An 11,028-nucleotide genomic window follows, 5' to 3' on the forward strand; every position below is an offset into this window, starting at 1 on the left:
GTGATAGTATAGTCATTTCCTGGTTTTTGATGGTGGCAAAGTCTATTATGTTAACGAGTCTGCGGACATTGTCATCCGAGTGTCTGCCTTTGATGAATCCAGTTTGATCAAAGTCAATTATGTGAGGAGTGACTTTTTCTATTCTCTGTGCTAGTGCTTTGCAGATAATTTTTACATCTGCATTAATTAAAGAAATGGGGCGATAGCTTGAAGGACTCGTGGGGTCTTTGTCTGGTTTTAGAAGAAGGATAATGTTGGCAGAGTTCATGTTAGGTGGTAGAGATTGGCTTTCATTGATAAATTTTACCGTTTTATAAAACGTTGGTGCCAGTTGTTCCCAGAATTCCTTATAAAACTCTGCAGGAAAGCCGTCAGGCCCTGGTGCTTTACCATTAGGCATAAGTAACAGAGCTTCATGAAGCTCAGACAACGAGAGCGGAGAGTCTAAATTTGTGATTTGATCTTCGTTTAACTTGGGCAGGTTTATATTGTTGAGAAATGAGTTGATGCTTTGTTCTGATGGATTGATCTGTGGAGTGTATAAGTTTTGATAAAAGTCTTTAAACGCATTATTAATTTTTACCGGGTCATGGGTGACATTCCCTGTTTGGTCCATAATCGAAGTGATTGTTGATTTTTCTTTATTAATTTTAAGCTGATTAGCTAGAAATTTGCCAGATTTATTTGAGTTTTCATATCTTTCCAGTCGAAGCCTTTGTATCTGGAATTGTGTTTGTTTATTGATGATGTCATTTAACTGCAGTTTTAAATTTTTTAGGTCGCCCAGTATGTGTTCCTGTGCAGAAGCAGCATAAGCAGTCTCCAGAGTTTTTATTTTATTTCCTAATTCTAATAAATCTGCTTTCTCCTTGCGTTTTTTATGCGTTGAATAAGAAATGATTTTCCCTCTCATGACTGCTTTTGCTGCTTCCCAAAGAATACTTGGTGATATTTCAGAAGTATCGTTGAATTCTAAGAAGGTTGCCCACTCTTTTTTAAAGAATTCAATAAATTCCTGGTCTTTTAACAGAGACGTATTAAACCTCCAGGTTGAACCCGAGGGTCTGGGTACTTCCCTTGAAATAGTAACAGAAACTGGTGCATGGTCACTGATAATAATTGGATGAATGTTGGAACTTTTAATTTCTTTCAAAAGGGAGTTACTGACTAATAAATAATCTAAACGAGATTGTGAATGGTGAACTGGAGAAAAAAAGGTGAACCCCTTAGTGCTTGGATGACATGAGCGCCAAGCGTCGCAGAGACCCAAATCATTCATGTACTGCTTTAGAATACTTGCAGACTGCCATGTACGCTGGTTTGCTGCTGTGCTGAGTCTGTCAAGTTCAGGGTCCAAAACAAGGTTGACGTCTCCTCCTATAATGATTGTGGAGTCAGAGTGAACTGAGAGTGAGGTGAAGAATCTGTGAAAGAAGGAAGAGTCGTCAGCATTCGGGCCATATATGCTGGCTATGCAAAAGTCTTTATTCTGAATGGATATATTAATGATTACAAATCTGCCTTCTGGGTCAGTAACTGTATCCTTATGAGTAAATGTAACATTTTTATTAATCAAAACTGCAACCCCTCTTTGTTTGGAGTTGAAACTGGCAGAATACATAACTGGATACTGGGAACAGCACAGGAGATGACCAGCTGATAATGATAAATGGGTCTCCTGCAGCAGAGCTATATCTGCTTTAAGATCATTCAGGTGATTTAACACTTTCAATCTCTTTGGCCCAGAACCAAGTCCACGCACATTCCAGCTAACGATGTTAAGACTGCTCATAGCTGTTCTAACCGGGAGAGTGCAAGGCTAAATAGTGCGTGTGCCCGTCCGTGTGCGCGTGCCCGCTGTGCGTACCTGCTACACTGACAAGCGCTATGCGTTGTGGGTGAACGTATCTTGGCTATGAGCTGCATGTTATGTGCGTCCTGTGTGAGCCTAAGTGAGGTTTTTGCAGTTTATCAACGTGTGTGTGCGGGATCGCGTGTGCATGCTCTTATGCGCGCTAGTATGCGCGCGCGCCCGTTCCGTGCATAAATAAATACTCACCATGGTTGCGTTGACTTTACCTGATTCACATATGAGGACATGGGAAGGGGGGGGGACAAGAGAAAAGAGAGAGGGAAAGAGAAAGAACAAAAAACAAAAACAACGAAACAACAACAGAAACATGAATGTGAGAGAAAGAAAAAACACTTTTCCTGAGAGGTGTGGATTATTGATGATCCGATTATTTCCTAGTTAAATAAGTTTGCGGGTTTCTTCTGGGCAGCGCAGATGTCAGTGCGCCTCTGAAAGCCTTCAGCACAGCCAGGGTGTTACCTCTGGGTCCCGGAACAGCTTGCCATTCACAAAAAGTTTATCAACAGCAACCACCGCGCGTGCTCCAGCAGACAGGTGCTTCCTCCTCAGCGGGAAGAGGATTTTCCGACGGCGGAGGATCTCGCCTGGAAACTGATCATTCACGCTGTAATGTGTGCCTTTCAGCTCGCGCCCTCTGCTTTTTACCTGCATCTTTTGTTTATAATGTTCAAATTTAGCAACAATAGGACGGGGACGCTGATTGTCCGGCCTTTTTCCTCCGAGCCGGTGAACCCTGTGGAAGGAGATCTTCTGGACCTCTTCCTTGGGGAGTTTCAGGTGGACCTCTATAAAGGACTTAACAATGTTCTCCGGGACTTCCCCTGCCTCTTCTGGAATCCCTGCGAACACTAGATTGTCCCTCATGCTCCTCGCCTGAAGATCCAGGAGGGTTTCCTTGATGGATCGGTTTTCCTCAGAGAGACGGGCGGTGTCGTGGCCCAAGATCTTCACGGTCTCTCTGAGGGCCTGGTTCTCCGCTGCGAGCTCCTGCACCTGCTGTTGGCTGAACTCCAGAGACTCTCGCAGACCTTGGAATTCCTTATGGAGGATCTCCAGCAGATTTAAACGGCAATCAAGGCTGGAGAGCCTTTTATCAATTGAATCCAGGATATCACTCATGTTGCTGCCTGGGGAGGAGGCAGCCCCCGGGGAGTCTTCGGGACGGTTGCGTTTGGTGGACGGAGTGGCGGTGTTGGATTTCTTCATGAGGCAGGTATTGAAACACTCGTCGATGTAATTCTCCAGATCCTCCAGGTCCTCCAGGTCATCCAGGCTGGCAAATGCTTGACAAACTTTTTCAGATTTTTATTTTTTAAACTTTCTGGATTATTTAAATATGGCGGTGTAATTAAATAAATCAAAAATGTTTGTTCACAACTTACGCGCCGCCAAGTAAACTCACCACACTCCTCTCGTCGGCTCTCGCGATACTACAGCATCACGTCAGTATTTTCAAGTTTATTTTGAAAATAAGACCATTCTAAGTTGGAAGCAGCTATTAGAAACAATATTAATTTGAGTTTATTGTTTAAGCATGGTCAATTGGAACATACTTCCTTCAACACAGGAACAGCACATAAATAAAGAAACAAAAATAAGTCACAATCTGTGAGTATATATCCTTGTATCTTACTTTTCATAATACAAACTAAACAGTTAATGCTTGAAACAGGAAGGGAAGAAGCAAACTTATTTAATCTCTTCCCTATTATAATATGCATAACTTAACAATGATAAATGGTTGCTATGTTATAAATTATAAACTGTAATGTTTCTATAAAAATATACAAATAAAGGTTTTTCTTCTGAAATGTTTTTGTATGAATTTATTGGAACCATAACACCTTTTTTACCACATGTGTGAGTTAAACAGGAGTTGCCAACATAATTTACAAGGGCAGAACTAACAGATGCAATGCAAGTGACTGAAGTGACTGAATATTTCAAAAGGATACAAATAAATCATATAATGGAAATTTAGTTGATTTAATACTTTTGATCTTAGGTCATTTGATGCATCTGTTAAGGAAATACTGAAAATTAAAAGTAAATAACAAAAAAATGAGAAAAATGTTTAATTATACACATTTCTTTAAATTTCACAGAAGAAATAAGAGGCCGGTAAAAACTCCAGCAGCCCCATGACCCCAAAAGGGACAAAATGGGTTCAGAAGATGAATAAAAAAATAAGAAATAAATTCAAATTAGAAGGAAAAGGTATGTCAGTTATTTGAAGGTATTCTCCGATATGTACTAACACACATTTAAATAAGAAAAAATGACAAAACAGTTAAATTACTTTGTTACCATAGCTCCATTAAAAACGTTAGATAAATAAATAAATATGCTTAAAAATAATAACAAGAACAAGTGTCCAGTGTCTAAGAGGCAATGTAGAGTCTAGCATCTGATGGGAAGAAATCTCAGCAAAAGGACGTCTTTTCTACAATGACGTGTTGCAGACTCCACAGGAAGGGATGTGTAGTGCCATTTCTGGATTCTCCAAAGCGATGACATCACCGTCAATCTGCACAAAAGAAAAATACATTAGTTATAAAAAAAAAGAGTTTTATTTGAGGAAAAAAAACAAGTCCAGTAGTATTTTCAGAAGCGTCAATAAAAAAGTGATGAATGGAGCTTCTTTCTTTCTTGCTGTGTGCAAACATTTGACATAAATGTAGTTGTTGGCCATTTATAAGCCCACTAAAACTGGACAAATGTGGTAGATCAGGTGAATCCGAACGGACTATGAAAATGCAGCTGAGAGAAAATAGTAGACTACAAAAGTCAATCATCTGGTTCTGCAGAACTACGTAAATAATGACGTAACGTTCAAGCTTCCCGGTGCTTCAAAAACCCCCGCCAAAAAAAACAAAAAAACAACTCGCCCTGTTAAAAAACAATAATAAACTGTACCCTGTAAAGTTCGTAGCGGTGCCGATAGCTTAATGTGGGTGCTAATGTGCTTTGAAAATAGTAAACACATTGCTGTGGTACTCGGTTCCACGAAAAAGAAATACGATACGCAACACTACTCCGAGGTGTCACGTGACTTCCACCACCTGAAATTTATTTAAACTCGCGCAGATACAGAATAACAAAAACTATAATATTGTATTAAATGTTATGAAAGGGTATGATTCAGTGACGGGGGACCGTCGTTTGCAGAGTGTTTGTTTGACAATGAGATAATAAAAAGATAGAACGTGTCTGTGGTCTTATGCCATTGGTTAAACATAATTCTGTTAAAGAACTACAGGGTCGCATTGTTCTGACGTCACAGCGGTGTGAGGGCAGCGGGGAAGCGTGGCTAGACCGGGAGACACATGTTGAAGGCTGTCTAACGAATGTTCGAATAAAGCGCCCTAACAAGCAAACAGTTGGACCCTTATTTGCTTCCTTCAGTTTAAATAACACGACATGGTGTCAGAAGTCCTGTTAAGTTGTTAGAGGAAAGGAAAAGCCGATTTCGAACATGGCAGACGAGAACGCGCAGCGAGTGCCGGCGGGGCCGAGTGCCACCTTCAATTTACAACCTCCGGAACCTTTCGACTTTTCAAAGCCGCAAGAATGGGAAAAGTGGATAAGAAGGTTTGAAAGATTTCGCATTGCCAGTAACCTGAATGCAAGCACGGAGGAAAATCAAATAAATACGTTGATATACTGCATGGGTGACGAAGCTGATGACATCATGCGCGGACTGAACATAGCTGCAGATCGACGAGGGACGTATCAATGGGTGAGATATGGCTTCCAAGCATTTTTCATAGTGAAGAAAAACGTTATCTATGAACGTGCAAAATTCAACATGAGAAAGCAAGGAGAAAATGAGACCGTGGATGCATTTATTACTGCACTGTATGCATTAGCAGAACACTGTGGCTATGGGACACTTCATGATGAGCTCATATGTGATCGACTGGCGGTCGGTTTGTCAGATAAACGCCTGTCTGAACGCATGCAGCTAGACCCGGAGCTTACACTGGATAAAGCTATTAACATGGAAAGACAGAGCGAGGAAGTGAAAAGGCAGCAATCTTCACTGCAAAGTGACACCAGGACACAGCCAGGAGATGCTAAATGTGTTGACAGGGTGCACAAAAGCAGCAGAAAGTTTAAAACCAAATCACATCCAGACGTCAAACAGAGCAAATCGTGGAGGCCTCAACACAGTAAACCAAATGCACACTGTCATAAGTGCCGCAGCTCACCACCCCATCCAAAACGTGAAGGTCCAGCTAATGAAACAGTGTGTCATGCATGTGGAAAAAAGGGACATTACATGAGAGTGTGTAAAAATAGGAAGACTTTGAGTGAAGTGGAGGAAGATGTCAATGGCTTATTCCTTGGCAGTGTTACCAGCAATGGAGAGCCGTGGATGGTAAACATCATCATAAACAACAAAAGCGTGTCATTCAAAATAGACACAGGAGCTGATGTCACAGTATTGCCACTTCAGGTGTTCAAAGAAATCTTCAGAGACAGTCGCCCACCCACTCTTCAGAAACCAACCAAGCCTCTGTTTGGACCTGGGAGAAAGCCGTTGGAAGTCCTCTGGTTCACAGAGATGAGACTAAGGAAAGGAGCTAAAGAAGCAAGGCAGGATGTGTACATCCTGAAACACCTGCACACAGCATTGCTGGGAAGACCTGCTATTCACAAGTTGGAGTTAGTTACTCGAATAGACACTCTCAGCATCGAGACACTAAAAGTCAACTACTCAAAACTGTGCAGCGGTCTTGGTGAAGTGAAGCAGCCATACAACATCAAGTTAAGGCCAGATGCTCAGCCCTTCTCATTAAAGACACCTCGGAGAGTTCCATTGCCGCTCATGGACAAAGTGAGCAGGAACTGTCCCGCATGGAAGACTTAGGTGTGATAACCAAAATAGAGGAGCCAACAGACTGGTGTTCTGGCATGGTGACGGGGGACCCAAAAAGAAAACAGACAAGGTGCGTATTTGTGTTGATCTCACACACCTCAATCTTTCTGTGTGTCGAGAAAAATACATCTTGCCATCAGTGGAAGAGACACAAGGCAAATTGGCTGGAGCCAGAATTTTTAGCAAACTGGAGGCTAATATGGGATTTTGGCAAATTCCCCTTACAGAAGAGTCAGCCAAATACACCACCTTTATTACACCTTTTGGCCGTTACTATTTTAGGCGGCTACCTTTTGGCATTGCTTCTGTTCCTGAACATTTCCAGAACAGAATGTCAGAAGTCATAAACAGTCTGGAAGGTGTGGTTTGCCACATGGACGATGTGTTGGTTTGGGGCAGAACACAGGAAGACTACACTCGCCTACACGTTGTGCTTAAAAGGCTGCAGGAGGCAGGCATTTCACTGAATGTGGAAAAATGTGAGCTGTCAAAGCAGGAAGTGATCTTCTTAGGACATGTCATCTCAGGCAATGGCATTAGTCCTGATCCAAGCAAGACAGAAGTCGTGAAACAAATGAGAGAACCAACAAATGTTTCTGAACTGAGGAGTTTTCTTGGAACAGTTATTCAGCTTGGAAAATTCATCCCTCCGCTGGCAGAAAGAGACAAACCCCTGAGAGATCTTCTTTCTAAAAAGAACCACTGGGTGTGGGGGGTTGACCAGGCTCAAGCATTTCAAGATTTAAAAGACTCTTTGGCTTCACCTCCAGTGTTGGCCATGTATGATCCAAATCGGGACAGTAAAGTCTCAGCAGATGCATCGTTGTATGGACTAGGGAGCGTCCTACTCCAAAAATGGGGCAGCGATTGGCGTCCTGTGGCTTATATCTCACCCTCTCTCACGCCAACAGAGCAGAGATACGCCCAAATAGAATAAGAAGCCTTAGCACTCACTTGGGCTTGTGAAAGGTTCAGAAACTTCCTTATAGGCAAGCACTTCCAGATGGAGACTGACCACAAACCTCTCCTGAGTTTGTTAGGGTCCCAGCAACTGGATGCCCTTCCTCCACGCATTCAACGGTTTAAAATGCGCCTTATGCATTATTCCTGCTCCATATCGCATGTGCCAGGAAAGAGCTTGTGGACGGCAGACATGCTATCACGTGCTCCCCTGTTGAATAATGAAACACCGGATGACAAGGAGTTGCAGGAGGACACAAATATATATGTGGACAGGATAAGGGAGAACTTACCAGCAAGCACCTTCTATTTGGATCACCTGAAACAAGAGCTGCAACAGGACAGTGTGTGTGCTCGTGTGATGCAACTCTGTGAGCAAGGATGGCCGACTCACTACAACGGTGAACCAGCAATCAGACCCTACAGGGCGGAACGAGCATCACTCTCAGTACATGATGGACTGCTGCTTAAGGGTGACAGGCTTGTTATCCCTTCTTCACTGAGAAATGGGGTGCTCACAACACTGCATGAAGGTCACCAAGGAGTCGTGAAATACAGGGAACGTGCACGGCAGTCGGTGTGGTGGCCTGGATTAAGCCAGCAGATAAATGAGTTAGTTCTCTACTGCCGGATCTGCAGTAAAGAGAGGCGTAATCCTGCAGAGCCATTGTTGCCAACCCAGTACCCAGGAAGACCGTGGCAAAAACTGGGAGCAGATTTGTTCATGCTGGGAGCTAAAACTTACCTGCTAGTAGTGGATTATGCATCCAGTTTTGTGGAAATCGCTTTGCTTTCGACCACAAAGTCTGCAAACGTGATTATCCGTTTAAAATCTATCTTTGCACGCCACGGCATTCCAGAGCAGCTGGTGACAGATAATGGACCTCAATTCTCTGGAGCTGTTTTTGCAGAGTTTGCACAATCATATGGATTCCATCACATCACCAGCAGTCCCAAACATCCTCAGAGTAATGGTGAGGCTGAGAGAGCAGTCAAGACCATAAAAGAACTCCTGAAGAAAGCTGCTGATCCCTATCTTGCACTGCTCGCATACAGAGCTACTCCTGCAGAACGGATACAGCCCTGCTCAGCTTCTCATGGGGAGGAGGCTTCGCACCACAGTGCCGACATTTCCAGCTCTTTTACAACCTGCTCTTCCCGACATGGAGGCTGTTTCACATAAGGAGAACGAGAAGAGGATGAAAGATGCACAGCTTTTCAATCAGCGCCATCGAGCACGGAACCTTCACCAACTTGTTCCAGGACAATAAGTGTGGATACCAGATTTAGGATCAAGTGGAGCTGTGGTGAGCAGACACACAACCCCTCGCTCATACATGGTTGAAGCACCTCATGGAACAGTAAGGAGAAATCGACGTCACCTTGTTGCCATGAAGACTTTACCCGAACAGAGCCAGAGCGACACAGAGCAACTGGTTTCAGGTTGTGCTCCAGAACAACAACCACCAGAGTCGCTGATCCAGAACTCATCTGGACTGACATCTACCCCCAGAACCAGGTCTGGGAGAGCTGTTATAAAACCAACCAGACTGGACTTATAGATTGTTTGAATATGAAACATTTTCAGGGATGTTGGAGAAAAAGAATGTTTTGTAGTTGTGTTCTTTTTAATAACTACTTTCTGTAGAAACACTCTTCAACCTTAATGCAGAGTTCTTTGTAAGGGTTGTTAAACAATGATAGTCTAATGATTGTTTGTTCTATTTCAAAAAGGGGAGATGTGGTGTTATGCCATTGGTTAAACATAATTCTGTTAAAGAACTACGGGGTCGCATTGTTCTGACGTCACAGCGGTGTGAGGGCAGCGGGGAAGCGTGGCTAGACCGGGAGACACATGTTGAAGGCTGTCTAACGAATGTTCGAATAAAGCGCACTAACAAGCAAACAGTTGGACCCTTATTTGCTTCCTTCAGTTTAAATAACACAACAGTGTCACGTAAAGAGAAGGCTGAAAACTGAATGTAAAAGTTATTGTATTGGAGAGTAAACAAAAAGATCGGTGGGTTATGCATAGTGAAACATGACAATCTGATAGACATATGTAGAGAGTATTTTCTGAAGGCTATAAAAAAAACATGAAATTATAAGGTAGTTGTTTGGGGGGTGCTAAACATATCACAAAGCCTTTTTTGCACCAGCTATGCAAAGCCCTGCATGGCTGATCCAAAATGCTAAGCATAGCATGCTGCCCGTTCATTTACAAGAACCAATTTAAAACAATTTATTTTTTACTTACCCTCTGTTCTTCCATTAGCAAAATGACATACTCTGGTAAGCCTTGAGCGTACAAAAAGACACTTACAGACATAAATTATATCTGACTGTTAAGTGTAGGCCATTCTACCTACCGAGGGAGCTGCAGTGCATCATTGTGAGCACTGTTTACATTCCCCCCTCAGCTAACGAGGCAGCTGCACTCCAGGAGCTGCACAACATGATCAGCAGGCATGAGAACAACTACCCTGATGCTGCATTTGTGATCCTAGGAGATTTCAATCACTGTGATCTCCGGAAAAGTCTTCCAAAATTCCACCAATTTATTGATTTCCCCACCAGGGGAAAAAACATTCTGGATAAATGTTACAGCAACATCAAAAATTCATATGCTGCCACCGCCGAGCCTCACCTCGGAAAGAGCGATCACTTAGCCATCCTGCTGAAGCCCACATACACAAGGAGGCTTAAAGCAGATCCAGTCACAACCAGGACTGTAATGACTTGGACTGACAAAGCTGTGGAACAACTGAAAGGCTGCTTGGAGGCCACAGACATGAGCATCTTCAAAGCAGCTTCACCAAACATTGATGAATACACGGACACAGTAAGCAGCTACATAGACTGGTGCACCTCCATTTGCATTCCAACTCGGACCATCCGCATCTTCCCTAACCAAAGCCCTGGTTCAACACAGATGTGCGAACAAAAATATACAAACGGCGTGCAGCCTTCAAATCTGGAGACAGCACAGCATACAAACACGCCCGCTATGACCTCCAGAAGTCCATCAAAGCTGCCAAAAGGAACTACAGTCAGAAAATTGAAAGCTGCCACAGGGAAACCAACACAAGAGGCCTGTGGCAGGGGATCAAATCCATCACCAACTACAAGACAAACACCAGCAGATCAGAGTTCCAGAGTAACATCCTACCAGACAGCCTTAACAGCTTCTACGCAAGGTGCGACCAGAACAACAAAGAGGTCCCCCAAAAGACCTCCTGGGCCCCAGAAGAGGCTGCGCTGCAGGTGTCTCACAAACAGGTCCTCAGGGCCCTGAAGCAGGTGAACCCACACA

This window comes from Oryzias latipes, chromosome 14 (genome assembly GCF_002234675.1).
Source record: "Oryzias latipes chromosome 14, ASM223467v1".
NCBI lineage: Eukaryota > Metazoa > Chordata > Actinopteri > Beloniformes > Adrianichthyidae > Oryzias > Oryzias latipes.